The following is a 19149-nucleotide window of genomic DNA, read 5'->3' as shown; positions in this document are numbered from 1 at the left end:
CTGGGCATATGCGGAGCACGTGGCTGAACTGGTAGCCCTGGAGTAGTGGCATGTGGTGCTGCTGGAGCAGCAGCTCGCTATCCAGGACCATGCAGCACAGGCTGCACCCATGTCCCCCAGTGCCAAGCCCCCTGCCCTGGCCCCACAAGGTCCTCGGGTCATGCCCACTGCCCCCCAACAGGGCACCAGCAGTGCCCTTGAGGAGCTGGTGTGGCGCCTGCCAGCTGCAGGCATCCCTGGACTCTGCTGCAGCCCCCAGACCCACAACAGCACTTCCTGTGGTTGGGGTGCTGACTGCCTGCCACCAGGTTCTCCACCCTGGTTAGTCCCACCCTTGAGGCTCTTGCAAGCGGACTTGGGGACAGGGTCAGACACCTGAAGTGTCTTTGAAGTTTGGGGAATAGGGTTTTTATTGTTGGAAGATAGGGGGCAGGGAGGGGGGGGCTGTGTTTGTTGAGAGGGTAGGGAGGAGGGATGGGAGGGTTTTGTTCTATAATAAAGTTTGTATGATTTCTCCTGTGTCCTGGAGTGGTGCTGGGAGTGGGCAGGGGGTCAGGGGTGTGTGGGTAGTGGGGCAGGTGGGCTGGAGTGGGGAGCACAGGAGGAGGGGGTCAGACAGAGCCTCCCGCAGCCAATGCCCTAGGCCTGGCTGGTGGGTGCACCGCTGCCCTAAGGAGTGATGTGGTGGGTCCAGCGGTGCCAGCACCATGGCCAGCAGAAGCGCAGGCCGCTTGTTGGCAGGGGCAAGGAGGGAGCTGCCACCCTGTGGTGGGCACATGGCTCCTGGGCAGGGAAGGGCTTGGACAGGGCTGTGTGGGTGGGAATGAGCCCTAAAGATGGCCACCCCATGTTGGCAGCTGCCTCTGGCCTCAAGATGGCTGACAAGTGCTGGCAGCCATGTGGCTGGAGGCTTGAGCTGCCCCCCACTCACCTGGTGGTCACAGGGGCACATGGCAGGCTGCTCCGACTTGGCACTAAATCTAGCCCCAGGTCGCCCGCACATGTAGACACTGGCTTATTCCTGCTTACTGTGCAGTAAATATAATGCAACGTAAACCCATGTGCAGACACACCCCATAACAACCAGTTTGCTACAGCTTCACTGAAGATAACTAAGGAATCCACACTAATCCTCCCCTAAGATGGATGCTGGAATTCAGTGGTTGACTGCTTTTAGCTATTTATTAAGAACTGGCCTATTCAAATGGCCACCTGTGAAGAAAATCATGACAAAACTGATGGTAGTATCACAGCTAAAATAGTCAACATTGCACTAAAGAGAAATATAGAAGATATGCTAAATCTATTAAAACCTATTTCCACAGCCTCGGACAAACTACAGAAAGATTGCTGCTGTACTGTGGATGCTGTTGAAATTTAGAAAGAACTTCAAGAAACATTAAATATCCAAGAGCAAAGTTAAATTGCAGGTAGTAGGAAGGAAGCAGAAGGATCAAGCACTCACTCCACCTCATTTTCTTGCCAATATTCTTAACACAAAGTACCAAGGTAGATACCTAGCTGCCTGAGAGGAAAATTTTGCTATGACATGGGCATCTACTAATCACCCGTCAATCATGGCTTGGTGAGCAACTGTTCACCAGGGCACCCGAGGGGAAAACCAGGAGTAATGGCCCAAACTCCTGGAAGATCAATTCAGGCTTAACATTAGGAAAAACTTCTTCACAGTCAGGGTGTCCAGACTGTGGAATAAGCTCCCTCCAGAGGGGGTGCAATCACTTACCCTGGAAATCTTCAAGAGGAGACTAGACAGTCACCTTGCTGGGGTCACCTGACCCTGTTATCTTTCCTGCTAGGTGCAGGGGGCTGGACCTGATGATCTTCCGAGGTCCCTTCCGGCCTTACAATCTATGAATCTATGCCAACCATAATCAGTATCAGGGCTAGAAGGTAACCATTCAAGCAGTGCATATTTGCTAAGGAAGTTTTAAAGACAGTCACACCACTGAACTGGTGGAAGTCACTAGCCAGGCACCTGGAACCAGAGTTTGTTGAAGCATTAAACCAGCTTTTACCAGGAGTAGCCTCCTCTGTAGGTGCAGAAAGAAAATTTGCTTCATTTGAACTGGTTCAGTCCAAGCTGAAAAATCAGTGAGGAGTTGAAAAGAGGCAGGAAAGCTTGTTTTTCTCTTCTAGCCTATGAATTAAAAAGGGGAGAGGGATGAGATTTATGAGTACTAAACACTTCATAGAAAGGGGGTAAAATTTTTTAAAACAACCTAGGTAAAAAATTACTCATATCATTTTAAAGAGAAGTAGGCAAGTAGGAACTTAAATTCACATGACTTTCACTTGGACATTTTAGAAAATGTTCCCGCAGGGTAACCTGAAATAATTGGTTTAATTTACTAACCACAGTTCATTCTTCTCATAGTATAACAGTTAATACTAGTGTTTAATAAAGTAGTTAGTTGTAAATGTGTACCTGTATCCAACATATTCAAGTTTTCCTTAATAAATTTGAAGTGCTGTTTTGTGTGTTTAATTAATTTTAAGTTGCTATTTTTATTCAGCTTGATACAAACATGAACAAAAAATTAATTATCTAGTACATAAGAAAAATGTATTTCACCATTTTATAATCCAAATTTGTTAAGCTCTCTGTGTATGTAATCTACATCTATATATTATTATTATTATTATTATTATTATGTGTACTTAGGAACATTTTACTAAATCTACTGTAAAAATATATTTAAGTGTAAATCAATATGTTTTAATTATCATATCAACCAGTGAAAATACACCTTTTTTTAAAAACAAAAAAACCCCTCTATACAATGGGAAAGTTGATAAAAATCAATGATTTAAATAGGACTTTTGACTTGCTGATTTAAATCAGTGATTAACCAGCTTATTTTCTCTTTTGGATTTCTTCGCATATAATGTTTAACAGCTTTTCCGATTATTTAGATCTTTGGCTAGAAAAGAAAAGACAAAATCCTTCCACTTTTCCCTTGATTTTTCAAATTACTTTGCCCCTGACATTTTTCTTTTCCTTTGTTTTTGACTTCAGATCTTTGTTTTAATGAAAACTTGTTCAACTTCATGACATTGCTTGTTGCCTTTCAGAGGAATTGCATGTTTTCCTTTTTGGGTTTTTTTTAAAACATCTTTTAGCATTCTCTCTGCCTATTTTCCAGTCTTACAGTCTTTTTCCCATTTCACATTGCTCCTCAGATGTCTTCATTCTCCCAAATATGCTTTGTTGAATTTTAATACCCTTCCAAGAGTGCACCCTATCAATTCTTTCCTTATTGTATTAAATGTGAGTAGCTTGCAATCTCTGATTCCAAACTTCCTTGCTTTTTATTCCATTCCAATATCATAAAGAAGCTAGTGAGTGATATATCCTAATGAATATCAGGAATTTGTATGGACAGAATTCTATTTCCATGGTGGCCTCTACTAGATAAATAAAGACATGTACCCTGGATGAGGTTCCCAAGACATATAGAAGGGATTTTTTTTCAGAAATTAAAGAATATAGCCACAGGAACAGCTTGTATCTGCTTCTTTATGATATTGGGATGGAATAAAAAGCAAGGAAGTTTGGAATCAGAGATTGCAAGCTACTCACATTTAATACAATAAGGAAAGAATTGACAGGGTGCACTCCTGGAAGGGTATTAAAATTCAACAAAGCATATTTGGGAGAATGAAGACATCTGAGGAGCAATGTGAAATGGGAAAAAGACTGTAAGACTGGAAAATAGGCAGAGAGAATGCTAAAAGATGTTTTAAAAAAAACCCAAAAAGGAAAACATGCAATTCCTCTGAAAGGCAACAAGAAATGTCATAAAGTTGAACAAGTTTTCATTAAAACAAAGATCTGAAGTCAAAAACAAAGGAAAGGAAAAATGTCAGGGGCAACCAAACAAGATCAGAGTCATTTGAAACATCAAGGGAAAAGTGGAGGGATTTTGTCTTTTCTTTTCTAGCCAAAGATCTAAATAATCGGAAAAGCTTTTAAACATTATATGTGAAGAAATCTAAAAGAGAATATAAGCTGGTTAATACAATCAGAAATGATTTTTTTTTCCAAAAATGGAAAGAAGTAATTTGGAAAACAAACTAATTCTGGCATATACTGTTTGGTAAGTCTAACCTCCATAACTAATGGACATGTATTTGATAACTCTGTTCTCTTGATATCTAGAAGATTATGGAACCATGAATATTAAGCAGCATGGTTTTCAATGGAACTAAAAATACCAGAGATGGTTTATTGGAAAAATTATGAAATTAGTGGATGAAAGGAATGAAGTGATATAATCCATATATCAGATTTTAGTGAAGTGTTTGAGTAATTATATTGTGAAACCTTTAATCTTTCATTGAAATGGAGCTGGATACAATTGCTGTCACACAGCTTGAAAAATACATGCTGAGCTCTAAAGACTAATGATAGAAGGCAAGGTATTTAATTTAGGAGGTATCTAGTTGGGTCCTGTAGGCTTCATGCCTTCTCTTCATTAATGATCTAAAGAAAGTAGTAAACAAAGCACCCATGGCCTTGTCAGGTGAGAGAATACTGGGAGATGTTACAAATGCACTGCACTGTGTAAGTCTGATTAGCCAAGCCTGGAATACTACATTCAGCTCTTGACACCTTAACATAAAAAATATTGACCTGTCAAAGGAAATTTAGAGCAATGTTAATATGTCCAGGTGATAGCAGAATAAAAATAATCAGTAAACAATAACGAATGAAATCCTGGTCTCACTGAAGTCAGTGGCAATGCTTTCATTGTCTTCAATGTAACCAGGCTTTCCTGCAGTGGGATTACATTAAAAAAAAAATTAAAATATAATGTAAATATCAGGGACACTTTCTAGTGGCAGATTGCATTCAGAATGTAAGAAAACCACTGAGCGCTCAACAGACTTGCTGTGTTGGTGGATGTGCAGGAATAGAAAAAATGTTCTCCTCATTTGCTACTGGTCCCCTTCCATCTTCATCCTTGGAGGTGAAGGAAAAAGCCAGGAGGGGAGCAGAAAAATCAGTGTCTGCTTAACTCTATGTACCTGCACCCAAGAGTTCTAACCCACATTATAACTCTGCATGGATGTAATCTCATGCTAGCCCTATTAATTCTAAGAGGATGTAAGCAGTATTACAGCTAATGGCTTCAGTCATTTAAAATTAAACTGACATTGCACTAGGCAGTATACTGTAGGTCAAGTATTTGTAGCATTAAGTAACTGGCTGGGTACACTGTGGAGGTTTTCTCTTTCATCTGTAATATCAAGTCCTGGCCACCAATGGATGCAGGAATACCCAACTAGGCAAATAAATGAACTGCTCCGGTAAGGCAAATCTTGTTTCCTTATTTGCAGCTTCACTTGTTCTTATCAGCTGTAATATCTGATACGTCCTCCATTGGAGGCTGTGTATTGAGCACATTTTTGGTCCTGGGAGGTGGAACTGGAGCTTGCTCCATCCCCTCCATGCATCAGCCTGGTATTATAGTGCTTCTTTCTTTCTTTCATTTGTCACCCTCCCTGGAATAAACGCCTCTTTCTTTCTTTCTTTCTTTCTTTCTTTCTTTCTTTCAAGATGGCCGCCGACAGCTGAAGCCCTTCTAAGCTCCTCCAGCTCAGGTGCTTTCAGCTCGTTGCCTCGCACTCCCTGCCCCCCTTTTCCTGTCCCCCCCAAAAAAAACCCTTGCCTCTCCCCACCCTGTCCCTGGGGACCCCCCCCCTGCCCCTTCCCCCCACTTTCTGAGCCATTTTCCCCTGGGCTCTGGCAGCCTCGTTTGTCTCTGCCCCTCCCCCACCCCCGCCTGAGTTGTCCCTTTGATTTCTGCTGCCTCCCTCCCCCAGGGCCCCTTCCCTTGGTCCCTGCCATCTGCCCCTGCCTTGGGGCTTGCCCTGAGCCCCTGCAGGGTTGCTCTGCCCCCCCTCAGGCCGATTTGGGGGCGTTTTCAGCCCCCTCCCAGTCCCCCCTGTCAGCCTGAGGCTTTTTTTTTTTTTTTTTTTTTTTTTTTTTTTTTTTTTTTTTTTTTTTTTTTTTTTTTTTTTTTGCTGCGCTTCGCAGTTTAACCCTGTCCTGGCGAGGAATGGCGGCTCCTACGCCTGGCAGCTGGCATGAGGATGTCTCTCAGGACCTCCCACTGTCTCATGGCCTGAGGGTTCATGCCCCTCTCCATGTGGGGCTCGAGGCTTGCGTGGAGGCTCTGGCCGCCCTCCTGGGATGGCGTACCATCCGCTACGCGGGGCGCGTGAACACGGTCCCGATGATCTATTTGAGCAAGCCCGCCTTGGTTGACAGGGTGTGTGCGGAGGGCCTGGACATTGCGGGCATCCACTACCCTGTCACGCCCCTAGAGACTCAGGCAGTGAGGGTGGTGATTTCCAACGTCCCACCGCACGTTTCCAATCGGGAGCTGGCCAGGGGACTCGAGGCCTATGGGCTTCCTGCGAGTCCTTTTCGCCGCCTGCCGATGGGAAACAAGAACCCTCAGGGCAAGCACGTCCTGTCCTTTCGGAGGCAGGTCTTCATGCTCCTCAAGGAGGGCCCCCAGTCGCTGCCTCGCTCCCTGAGCCTCACGCTCGAGGGGCGGCGGTTTATTATCTATCTGTCTGTGGGAGAGACCACGTGCTTCAAGTGCGGGGGCTCCTCCCACCTGGCCGCGCAGTGCCCTCGGGGCAAGGCGGCCGGACCATCGCCGCCTGCGGCAGCGCCGAGAGACGGCGCGTCGACCTCTGGGGCACGCGACAGGCCCAGGGAGGCTGGGAGCTCTTCCTCCCGACCTCCTTCCCCCTCCGTTCCATCTCAGGGGACCGGGGTCTCCAGCGGGAAGCCATCGTCCAGCCGAGGGGCTGGTGCTGCTACCATGGCCCCGCCGCCCCCTCCCCCGTCTGTGGCGCCCCCTGCCCTCGGTGCGGCAGCCCCACCGGGTGGAGAGGCGGACGCCTCCCCTTGCCCCCTGCCTGCCCCGGCCGAAGTGGCTGGGGTGGCCGGGGACTGCGGTGCTGGAGCCTCATCGCATGATGGGGCTCGGGCGTCCTCCCTACCACCCGAAAAAGAGAGGGAGATGAGGGGGGCCTCTCAGGACACCCCATCCCTGACAGACCCCTCCTCGGCCAGTGCCGAGGACCCCCCCACTACAGAGCCGGACCCCGTTCCGGCTGCCACACCACCCGCCCCGTCGGATGTAGCCACCGACGAGGCAGACTTAGCGGGTGGGGGGGAGGGGCCTTCAGGGGTCCTCCTCCCCTCGCCTGTCCCCCGGCCTCCGGAGTCAGGCGGCAGCAGGGATAGTGGCGAATGTCTCTCTTCCGGTGGCCTGGCCCCGGGGGTGGCGGGAGAGCCCGCTGCCCCTTTGGTCACGCCCCAGCCTACCGGAGCAGATGGGGACGTTAGCGAGATGGAGATCCAGCTCTCGGAGTCTCGCAAGAGACGTCGTGAGCGGGATGGCCCCTCCCCCCCCAAGAAGATAGGGAATGTCCTCGCGGAGCCGGTCCTCGACTCGGACGACGAGAGGCGGCTGATGTGCCTGGACATCGAGGGGGTCGACGCTGCAGTTGCGGGCGAGCTCCCGCCGGGGGTGTGGCCTCGCCGCTCTTCAGTAGGCAACATCCACCCCAAGCTGGCGGAGCCCCCCTGGGTCTCTCCTGACTATGGGGGACTCCTGTCCTTGCTGAAGCTAACCAAGGGGCAGAAAAATGTAGCGGGGCACATCACCCAGTGGTGTGCGGACCCCGAAGTGTTTGTCAAGGCTGCCAGGGCGGCAGTCAAGCTCATGAAGCAAGATCGGGGCACACGTCAGATGGCCTACCGTCTGGACAAGCTTGCCCAGAGGGTGAGAGTGGAGTGGGGCCTGGGCGGGTCCCTCGACTAGAGTAGGGCACGGTAGGCCTTCCCTGACCTGTCTGTATTGCCTTGCTCTGCTCTTGGGTGCTCGCTCTTCCACCCGCACTCTGCTTTGCTCCTCCTCTCCCACACCCACCCCCATGGCAGCCACAACCATTGGCACCTTCAACGTCAACGGCTGTCGAGACGCGGTGAAGCGCGAGGCCGTCCTGGAGCTCCTGCGGCAGAAGAGGCTGGCCATCGCCTTCCTACAAGAGACCCACTCTGACAGGTTCAACCAGGCGGCCTGGCGGGCTGCCTGGCGAGGACAGGTGTTCCTGAGCCACGGCACCAGCCTCCGCGCGGGGGTCGCGACACTCTTATCGCCGCAGCTGCAGCTTGACGCGGCGGTGCCGCGGGAGGTCGTCCCCGGCCGCCTGCTGACCGTCCGCGTCACCCTCGCGCAACACCGTCTGCTGCTCGTCAACATCTACGCGCCCTCCGACGGCCAGGAGAGGGTCGCTTTCTTTGAGAGCTTGGCTGCCCTCCTGCGCGACGCTAGCGAGGATGATGACCTGCTCCTCCTCGGGGGCGATTTCAATTGCACCACTGCCCCGCGCCTCGACCGCACAGGGCCTGAGCCCCACCTGCCCTCCGCTCGCAAGCTGCAAGCTGCCCTGGAGGGGGCAGACCTCGTGGATGTCTGGCGAGCCCTGCATCCCGATGCGCGCCAGTACACCTGGGCCAAGACGAGTGCCGGCGGTCTCACCATGGCTCGCCTCGACCGCCTTTATATCACCAGGCACCACCTGCCACTCCTGCGCAGCAGCCGCATCGCTCCCTCGGGTCTATCAGATCATGGCCTGGCCTTCAGCGAACTGAGCCTGCCGGGGAGAGCCTGTGCACGGGCACCGTATTGGTGTTTGAACGTTAGTCTGCTCCAGGACTCTTATTTCCGGGACTGCTTTGCCCACTTTTGGCAGAGGTGGGAGGCTGCGAGACCGAGCCACTCCTCCTGGAAGCTGTGGTGGGACGTGGGCAAGGTCCAGACCCGAGCCTTCTGCCAGCAGTACACCCAGCTGGCCGCGAACGAGACGCGCCGCCGTATCCGGGAGTTGGAGGAGGACGTGGCGGAGCTCGAGGCTGCTCTGCTGGCCGCTGGCAGCGACGCGGCACTGAGCGAGAGCCTCCGGCTCCGCAGGAAATGCCTGCGCGACTTGGCGGAGAGCGCGGCCCGCGGCGCGAGGATCCGCGCCCGCTGCCAGGAGCTGGTGGAAACCGACGCCCCGACCCGCTTCTTTTTCGACCTGGAGCGGCGGCGGGCAGCGAGCAAAGTCTTGGACCATCTCAAGACTCCTGAGGGCCGGGTCATTACAGAGCCGGGCGAAGTCCGCGAACGTGCCGTCGCCTTCTATCGCGACCTGTTCGCGGCCGAGCCGTCGTGCCCCGAGGCCACGCGGGAACTCCACGAGGGCCTACCGCGTCTCGATGCCCTGGAGGCCGGCGAGCTGGAGCGGGACTTGTCCCTGGAAGAGCTGGCGGCCGCCACGGCCGGCCTCGCCTCCGGCAAAGCCCCGGGCCTCGACGGGCTGCCTGCCGAGTTCTACAAGACCTTCTGGCCTCTCCTCGGCCCCAGCCTCCTGCGCGTTTTCCAGGAGAGCCTCGCCGACAAGGTCTTGCCGATCAGCTGCCGCCGAGCGGTGCTGACCCTGCTGCCCAAGAAGGGAGACCTGGGCTACATGAAGAACTGGCGGCCGGTCTCCCTGCTGTGCGCGGACTACAAGATTCTGGCCAAAGCGCTGGCCACCCGCCTCCGCGCGGTCATGGCCTCTCTCACCGGGCCCGAGCAGAGCTACTGCGTGCCGGGCAGGACCATACAAGACAACCTGTTCCTGCTGCGGGACCTGCTCACGGCCAGCGAGCTCTTTGGCCTCGACGTCGGCCTCCTCTCTCTCGACCAGGAGAAGGCCTTTGACCGCGTGGGCCACGCCTACCTCTTCCGCACGCTGGAGGCCTTTGGCTTTGGGCCCCTCTTCACCGGGGCCCTCCGGGTCTTGTACCGGGACATTTCCAGCCTGCTCAAGGTGAACGGGGTGCTTTGCGCTCCGTTCCCCGCGCGCAGGGGCATTCGCCAGGGCTGTCCGCTGTCGGGCATGCTCTACGCCCTGGCCATCGAGCCGCTGTTACACGCGCTGCGCCGCCGCCTGAGTGGGGTGGCCCTGCCATCGGCCACGGGCCCGTCCGCTGGCCCTCGTCTCCGGCTGTCGGCCTACGCGGACGACGTCACCGTCTTCCTCGCCACCCGGGAAGACGTGCGGGCTCTGGCAGATTGCCAGCGGGCCTACGAGCGCGCCTCCTCCGCCCGCATCAACTGGGGCAAGAGTGACACTCTGCTGCTTGGCGCATGGACTGGCAGGCCTCCGCCGGACTTGCCGGGGGGCCTCGTCTGGCGCCGCGAGGGCCTCAAGGTCTTGGGCGTGTTCCTGGGGCCGACGACCTTCATGGCGCGCAACTGGGACGGCCTCGAGGAGGGAGTGGAGGCCCGCCTGCAGCGGTGGCGCTGGCGCCTGCCCAGCCTTTCCTACCGGGGGCGCGTCCTCGTCATCAATAACCTGGCGGCGGCCACCCTGTGGCACCGCTGCGCGGTGCTGGACCCTCCGCCGGAGCTACTGGAGCGACTGCAGCGGCTCCTGGTCGATTTCCTGTGGGACGGACGCCACTGGCTCCCACGAGCTGCCCTCTACCTGCCCACCGGCGAGGGGGGCCAGGGCCTGATCGATCTGGCCAGCAGGGTGGCCGCCTATCGGCTGCAGGCCCTCCAGCGGCTCCTGTACACCGAGGGCCACCTCCCGTGGCGACAGCTGGCGTGCCGATTCCTGCGGCGAGTGGGGGGCCTCGGCTTTGACCGGGAGCTGTTTCAACTGGACCTCACCTTCCTGAACGGGGCGGTCCTTCCCCCGTTCTACCGCAGCGTGGTGCGGGCCTGGCGGGCGGCCTTCCATCTCTGTCCCCAGGCCAGGCACCTGCGGTTCCCGCAGCTCCTTCGAGAGCCCTTGGTCCACAACCCGGCCCTGCACCGTGTCGTGCCGAGCCTGGCCTCCGCCAGCCTCACGGCAGCTCTCGTCGAGGCGCGCTCCACCCGCCTGGAGCACCTCCTGGACCCCGCTCGGTCGGACTGGCTGTCACCCGAGGCCCTGGCTGCCCGGCTGGCCATGCGCTCCGTCCGCACCGCGGGGCGGCTTCTGCGGGCCGTTAGGGCCGCCCTCCCGGCGGAGGCAGCGACCGCCCTGGAAGCCCATCTCCAGACTCGCCGGCCCCTCCCCGCCGCAGACGCCGCAGAAGACGCCTTCCCACCGCTACCCGTCATCCCAGCGGTACCCGGCGAGCTGGCCGAGCGGCCCAACACGCTGCTCAGGCTCCCGGTGCCCCCCAGCAGCAATACGGGCTGCCCTTTTGGCACCCTGCCCCGCAAGGGCCTCTACATGTGGGTGGTGCGCACCCGGCACGCCCAGGTGCTCGCCGGCCGCCCGGACACCGCGTGGCGGCGGCGCCTGGCGCGGCCCGGGACCCCGGCGTGGCGCACGCTGTATAAGGCGCCCATCGCCAAGAAGACCGGCGACCTGCAGTGGCGGCTCGTGCACGGCATCCTGGCCACCGGCACCTTTGTGCGTCACTTGGAGCCAGCGGCCTCGGCGGCCTGCCCCTTCTGCCCGGGGGTGCTGGACGAGGACATTTTCCACGCCTTCCTCGACTGCCCCCGGCTGCAGCCTCTCTTTGCCGCCCTGGGCGCACTGCTTCGGGTACTGGGCCGAGACCTCTCCGAAGACGCCTACGTCCACTCCTTTCCATACCGGGCGGCCGAGCGGGCCACGGTCAGCCTGGCCAACTTCCTGCTGGGCCAGGCCAAGATGGCCACCCTGAAGAGCCGGCGAAACCAGCTCAGCGGCACCGGGATGGTCGACGCCCTGCAGCTCTTCCGCCTGCTGGTGCGGGCCCGCCTCTCGCTCGAGTTTGAGCACGCTGTCCTCCGGCGGACGGTGCCCGCCTTTGAGGAGCGCTGGGCCCTCGAGGGGGTGCTGTGCCGGGTCGAGGCGGGACGCCTGATCCTCGCTCTGTGATGCCACCGGCTGCTCAAGCCGCAGAGACGCGTCAAGCGGGCCGAGGCCCTGGACTTTTGCTCGTGCGGGTCGACCCCGGAGGCCTCCATGGGTGTCCCTGCTGGCAGAACTGTAAATACTGTAAATAGTCCTTATGTTCGTTGTGTTGGTTTTTTTTTGTTTTGACTAGAGTGTACGGGCAGGCCTTGCAGGCCATGAGCCCAGGCCTTGTCCATGAGGCCCAGAGCTTGGGGCATCCTTGTACATGCTTTTGACTGGCTCCGAGTCATCACCCTCCGGGGAATAAAGGTCTCTTAAAAGTCAAAAGTCTTTCTTTCTTTCTTTCTTTCTTTCAAGATGGCCGCCGACAGCTGAAGCCCTTCTAAGCTCCTCCAGCTCAGGTGCTTTCAGCTCGTTGCCTCGCACTCCCTGCCCCCCTTTTCCTGTCCCCCCCAAAAAAAACCCTTGCCTCTCCCCACCCTGTCCCTGGGGACCCCCCCCCTGCCCCTTCCCCCCACTTTCTGAGCCATTTTCCCCTGGGCTCTGGCAGCCTCGTTTGTCTCTGCCCCTCCCCCACCCCCGCCTGAGTTGTCCCTTTGATTTCTGCTGCCTCCCTCCCCCAGGGCCCCTTCCCTTGGTCCCTGCCATCTGCCCCTGCCTTGGGGCTTGCCCTGAGCCCCTGCAGGGTTGCTCTGCCCCCCCTCAGGCCGATTTGGGGGCGTTTTCAGCCCCCTCCCAGTCCCCCCTGTCAGCCTGAGGCTTTTTTTTTTTTTTTTTTTTTTTTTTTTTTTTTTTTTTTTTTTTTTTTTTTTTTTTTTTTTTTTTTTGCTGCGCTTCGCAGTTTAACCCTGTCCTGGCGAGGAATGGCGGCTCCTACGCCTGGCAGCTGGCATGAGGATGTCTCTCAGGACCTCCCACTGTCTCATGGCCTGAGGGTTCATGCCCCTCTCCATGTGGGGCTCGAGGCTTGCGTGGAGGCTCTGGCCGCCCTCCTGGGATGGCGTACCATCCGCTACGCGGGGCGCGTGAACACGGTCCCGATGATCTATTTGAGCAAGCCCGCCTTGGTTGACAGGGTGTGTGCGGAGGGCCTGGACATTGCGGGCATCCACTACCCTGTCACGCCCCTAGAGACTCAGGCAGTGAGGGTGGTGATTTCCAACGTCCCACCGCACGTTTCCAATCGGGAGCTGGCCAGGGGACTCGAGGCCTATGGGCTTCCTGCGAGTCCTTTTCGCCGCCTGCCGATGGGAAACAAGAACCCTCAGGGCAAGCACGTCCTGTCCTTTCGGAGGCAGGTCTTCATGCTCCTCAAGGAGGGCCCCCAGTCGCTGCCTCGCTCCCTGAGCCTCACGCTCGAGGGGCGGCGGTTTATTATCTATCTGTCTGTGGGAGAGACCACGTGCTTCAAGTGCGGGGGCTCCTCCCACCTGGCCGCGCAGTGCCCTCGGGGCAAGGCGGCCGGACCATCGCCGCCTGCGGCAGCGCCGAGAGACGGCGCGTCGACCTCTGGGGCACGCGACAGGCCCAGGGAGGCTGGGAGCTCTTCCTCCCGACCTCCTTCCCCCTCCGTTCCATCTCAGGGGACCGGGGTCTCCAGCGGGAAGCCATCGTCCAGCCGAGGGGCTGGTGCTGCTACCATGGCCCCGCCGCCCCCTCCCCCGTCTGTGGCGCCCCCTGCCCTCGGTGCGGCAGCCCCACCGGGTGGAGAGGCGGACGCCTCCCCTTGCCCCCTGCCTGCCCCGGCCGAAGTGGCTGGGGTGGCCGGGGACTGCGGTGCTGGAGCCTCATCGCATGATGGGGCTCGGGCGTCCTCCCTACCACCCGAAAAAGAGAGGGAGATGAGGGGGGCCTCTCAGGACACCCCATCCCTGACAGACCCCTCCTCGGCCAGTGCCGAGGACCCCCCCACTACAGAGCCGGACCCCGTTCCGGCTGCCACACCACCCGCCCCGTCGGATGTAGCCACCGACGAGGCAGACTTAGCGGGTGGGGGGGAGGGGCCTTCAGGGGTCCTCCTCCCCTCGCCTGTCCCCCGGCCTCCGGAGTCAGGCGGCAGCAGGGATAGTGGCGAATGTCTCTCTTCCGGTGGCCTGGCCCCGGGGGTGGCGGGAGAGCCCGCTGCCCCTTTGGTCACGCCCCAGCCTACCGGAGCAGATGGGGACGTTAGCGAGATGGAGATCCAGCTCTCGGAGTCTCGCAAGAGACGTCGTGAGCGGGATGGCCCCTCCCCCCCCAAGAAGATAGGGAATGTCCTCGCGGAGCCGGTCCTCGACTCGGACGACGAGAGGCGGCTGATGTGCCTGGACATCGAGGGGGTCGACGCTGCAGTTGCGGGCGAGCTCCCGCCGGGGGTGTGGCCTCGCCGCTCTTCAGTAGGCAACATCCACCCCAAGCTGGCGGAGCCCCCCTGGGTCTCTCCTGACTATGGGGGACTCCTGTCCTTGCTGAAGCTAACCAAGGGGCAGAAAAATGTAGCGGGGCACATCACCCAGTGGTGTGCGGACCCCGAAGTGTTTGTCAAGGCTGCCAGGGCGGCAGTCAAGCTCATGAAGCAAGATCGGGGCACACGTCAGATGGCCTACCGTCTGGACAAGCTTGCCCAGAGGGTGAGAGTGGAGTGGGGCCTGGGCGGGTCCCTCGACTAGAGTAGGGCACGGTAGGCCTTCCCTGACCTGTCTGTATTGCCTTGCTCTGCTCTTGGGTGCTCGCTCTTCCACCCGCACTCTGCTTTGCTCCTCCTCTCCCACACCCACCCCCATGGCAGCCACAACCATTGGCACCTTCAACGTCAACGGCTGTCGAGACGCGGTGAAGCGCGAGGCCGTCCTGGAGCTCCTGCGGCAGAAGAGGCTGGCCATCGCCTTCCTACAAGAGACCCACTCTGACAGGTTCAACCAGGCGGCCTGGCGGGCTGCCTGGCGAGGACAGGTGTTCCTGAGCCACGGCACCAGCCTCCGCGCGGGGGTCGCGACACTCTTATCGCCGCAGCTGCAGCTTGACGCGGCGGTGCCGCGGGAGGTCGTCCCCGGCCGCCTGCTGACCGTCCGCGTCACCCTCGCGCAACACCGTCTGCTGCTCGTCAACATCTACGCGCCCTCCGACGGCCAGGAGAGGGTCGCTTTCTTTGAGAGCTTGGCTGCCCTCCTGCGCGACGCTAGCGAGGATGATGACCTGCTCCTCCTCGGGGGCGATTTCAATTGCACCACTGCCCCGCGCCTCGACCGCACAGGGCCTGAGCCCCACCTGCCCTCCGCTCGCAAGCTGCAAGCTGCCCTGGAGGGGGCAGACCTCGTGGATGTCTGGCGAGCCCTGCATCCCGATGCGCGCCAGTACACCTGGGCCAAGACGAGTGCCGGCGGTCTCACCATGGCTCGCCTCGACCGCCTTTATATCACCAGGCACCACCTGCCACTCCTGCGCAGCAGCCGCATCGCTCCCTCGGGTCTATCAGATCATGGCCTGGCCTTCAGCGAACTGAGCCTGCCGGGGAGAGCCTGTGCACGGGCACCGTATTGGTGTTTGAACGTTAGTCTGCTCCAGGACTCTTATTTCCGGGACTGCTTTGCCCACTTTTGGCAGAGGTGGGAGGCTGCGAGACCGAGCCACTCCTCCTGGAAGCTGTGGTGGGACGTGGGCAAGGTCCAGACCCGAGCCTTCTGCCAGCAGTACACCCAGCTGGCCGCGAACGAGACGCGCCGCCGTATCCGGGAGTTGGAGGAGGACGTGGCGGAGCTCGAGGCTGCTCTGCTGGCCGCTGGCAGCGACGCGGCACTGAGCGAGAGCCTCCGGCTCCGCAGGAAATGCCTGCGCGACTTGGCGGAGAGCGCGGCCCGCGGCGCGAGGATCCGCGCCCGCTGCCAGGAGCTGGTGGAAACCGACGCCCCGACCCGCTTCTTTTTCGACCTGGAGCGGCGGCGGGCAGCGAGCAAAGTCTTGGACCATCTCAAGACTCCTGAGGGCCGGGTCATTACAGAGCCGGGCGAAGTCCGCGAACGTGCCGTCGCCTTCTATCGCGACCTGTTCGCGGCCGAGCCGTCGTGCCCCGAGGCCACGCGGGAACTCCACGAGGGCCTACCGCGTCTCGATGCCCTGGAGGCCGGCGAGCTGGAGCGGGACTTGTCCCTGGAAGAGCTGGCGGCCGCCACGGCCGGCCTCGCCTCCGGCAAAGCCCCGGGCCTCGACGGGCTGCCTGCCGAGTTCTACAAGACCTTCTGGCCTCTCCTCGGCCCCAGCCTCCTGCGCGTTTTCCAGGAGAGCCTCGCCGACAAGGTCTTGCCGATCAGCTGCCGCCGAGCGGTGCTGACCCTGCTGCCCAAGAAGGGAGACCTGGGCTACATGAAGAACTGGCGGCCGGTCTCCCTGCTGTGCGCGGACTACAAGATTCTGGCCAAAGCGCTGGCCACCCGCCTCCGCGCGGTCATGGCCTCTCTCACCGGGCCCGAGCAGAGCTACTGCGTGCCGGGCAGGACCATACAAGACAACCTGTTCCTGCTGCGGGACCTGCTCACGGCCAGCGAGCTCTTTGGCCTCGACGTCGGCCTCCTCTCTCTCGACCAGGAGAAGGCCTTTGACCGCGTGGGCCACGCCTACCTCTTCCGCACGCTGGAGGCCTTTGGCTTTGGGCCCCTCTTCACCGGGGCCCTCCGGGTCTTGTACCGGGACATTTCCAGCCTGCTCAAGGTGAACGGGGTGCTTTGCGCTCCGTTCCCCGCGCGCAGGGGCATTCGCCAGGGCTGTCCGCTGTCGGGCATGCTCTACGCCCTGGCCATCGAGCCGCTGTTACACGCGCTGCGCCGCCGCCTGAGTGGGGTGGCCCTGCCATCGGCCACGGGCCCGTCCGCTGGCCCTCGTCTCCGGCTGTCGGCCTACGCGGACGACGTCACCGTCTTCCTCGCCACCCGGGAAGACGTGCGGGCTCTGGCAGATTGCCAGCGGGCCTACGAGCGCGCCTCCTCCGCCCGCATCAACTGGGGCAAGAGTGACACTCTGCTGCTTGGCGCATGGACTGGCAGGCCTCCGCCGGACTTGCCGGGGGGCCTCGTCTGGCGCCGCGAGGGCCTCAAGGTCTTGGGCGTGTTCCTGGGGCCGACGACCTTCATGGCGCGCAACTGGGACGGCCTCGAGGAGGGAGTGGAGGCCCGCCTGCAGCGGTGGCGCTGGCGCCTGCCCAGCCTTTCCTACCGGGGGCGCGTCCTCGTCATCAATAACCTGGCGGCGGCCACCCTGTGGCACCGCTGCGCGGTGCTGGACCCTCCGCCGGAGCTACTGGAGCGACTGCAGCGGCTCCTGGTCGATTTCCTGTGGGACGGACGCCACTGGCTCCCACGAGCTGCCCTCTACCTGCCCACCGGCGAGGGGGGCCAGGGCCTGATCGATCTGGCCAGCAGGGTGGCCGCCTATCGGCTGCAGGCCCTCCAGCGGCTCCTGTACACCGAGGGCCACCTCCCGTGGCGACAGCTGGCGTGCCGATTCCTGCGGCGAGTGGGGGGCCTCGGCTTTGACCGGGAGCTGTTTCAACTGGACCTCACCTTCCTGAACGGGGCGGTCCTTCCCCCGTTCTACCGCAGCGTGGTGCGGGCCTGGCGGGCGGCCTTCCATCTCTGTCCCCAGGCCAGGCACCTGCGGTTCCCGCAGCTCCTTCGAGAGCCCTTGGTCCACAACCCGGCCCTGCACCGTGTCGTGCCGAGCCTGGCCTCCGCCAGCCTCACGGCAGCTCTCGTCGAGGCGCGCTCCACCCGCCTGGAGCACCTCCTGGACCCCGCTCGGTCGGACTGGCTGTCACCCGAGGCCCTGGCTGCCCGGCTGGCCATGCGCTCCGTCCGCACCGCGGGGCGGCTTCTGCGGGCCGTTAGGGCCGCCCTCCCGGCGGAGGCAGCGACCGCCCTGGAAGCCCATCTCCAGACTCGCCGGCCCCTCCCCGCCGCAGACGCCGCAGAAGACGCCTTCCCACCGCTACCCGTCATCCCAGCGGTACCCGGCGAGCTGGCCGAGCGGCCCAACACGCTGCTCAGGCTCCCGGTGCCCCCCAGCAGCAATACGGGCTGCCCTTTTGGCACCCTGCCCCGCAAGGGCCTCTACATGTGGGTGGTGCGCACCCGGCACGCCCAGGTGCTCGCCGGCCGCCCGGACACCGCGTGGCGGCGGCGCCTGGCGCGGCCCGGGACCCCGGCGTGGCGCACGCTGTATAAGGCGCCCATCGCCAAGAAGACCGGCGACCTGCAGTGGCGGCTCGTGCACGGCATCCTGGCCACCGGCACCTTTGTGCGTCACTTGGAGCCAGCGGCCTCGGCGGCCTGCCCCTTCTGCCCGGGGGTGCTGGACGAGGACATTTTCCACGCCTTCCTCGACTGCCCCCGGCTGCAGCCTCTCTTTGCCGCCCTGGGCGCACTGCTTCGGGTACTGGGCCGAGACCTCTCCGAAGACGCCTACGTCCACTCCTTTCCATACCGGGCGGCCGAGCGGGCCACGGTCAGCCTGGCCAACTTCCTGCTGGGCCAGGCCAAGATGGCCACCCTGAAGAGCCGGCGAAACCAGCTCAGCGGCACCGGGATGGTCGACGCCCTGCAGCTCTTCCGCCTGCTGGTGCGGGCCCGCCTCTCGCTCGAGTTTGAGCACGCTGTCCTCCGGCGGACGGTGCCCGCCTTTGAGGAGCGCTGGGCCCTCGAGGGGGTGCTGTGCCGGGTCGAGGCGGGACGCCTGATCCTCGCTCTGTGATGCCACCGGCTGCTCAAGCCGCAGAGACGCGTCAAGCGGGCCGAGGCCCTGGACTTTTGCTCGTGCGGGTCGACCCCGGAGGCCTCCATGGGTGTCCCTGCTGGCAGAACTGTAAATACTGTAAATAGTCCTTATGTTTCTTTGTGTTGGTGGGTTTTTTTTGACTAGAGTGTACGGGCAGGCCTTGCAGGCCACGAGCCCAGGCCTTGTCCATGAGGCCCAGAGCTTCGGGCGTCCTTGTACATGCTTTTGACTGGCTCCGAGTCATCACCCTCCGGGGAATAAAGGTCTCTTAAAAGTCAAAAGTCTTTCTTTCTTTCTTTCTTTCTTTCAAGATGGCCGCCGACAGCTGAAGCCCTTCTAAGCTCCTCCAGCTCAGGTGCTTTCAGCTCGTTGCCTCGCACTCCCTGCCCCCCTTTTCCTGTCCCCCCCAAAAAAAACCCTTGCCTCTCCCCACCCTGTCCCTGGGGACCCCCCCCCTGCCCCTTCCCCCCACTTTCTGAGCCATTTTCCCCT

At 59.4% G+C, this 19149-nt stretch overlaps 1 pseudogene; it reads left to right on the top strand.

The window, feature by feature from the left end:
• Positions 1 to 5338: 5338 nt before the first annotated feature.
• Positions 5339 to 5519, top strand: LOC132247952 (U2 spliceosomal RNA; annotated as a pseudogene).
• Positions 5520 to 19149: the final 13630 nt, after the last annotated feature.

This window comes from Alligator mississippiensis, chromosome 1, assembly GCF_030867095.1.
Source record: "Alligator mississippiensis isolate rAllMis1 chromosome 1, rAllMis1, whole genome shotgun sequence".
NCBI lineage: Eukaryota > Metazoa > Chordata > Crocodylia > Alligatoridae > Alligator > Alligator mississippiensis.
Note: the sequence above shows the minus strand (reverse complement) of the source record. Positions and strands in the feature narration are given on the sequence as shown.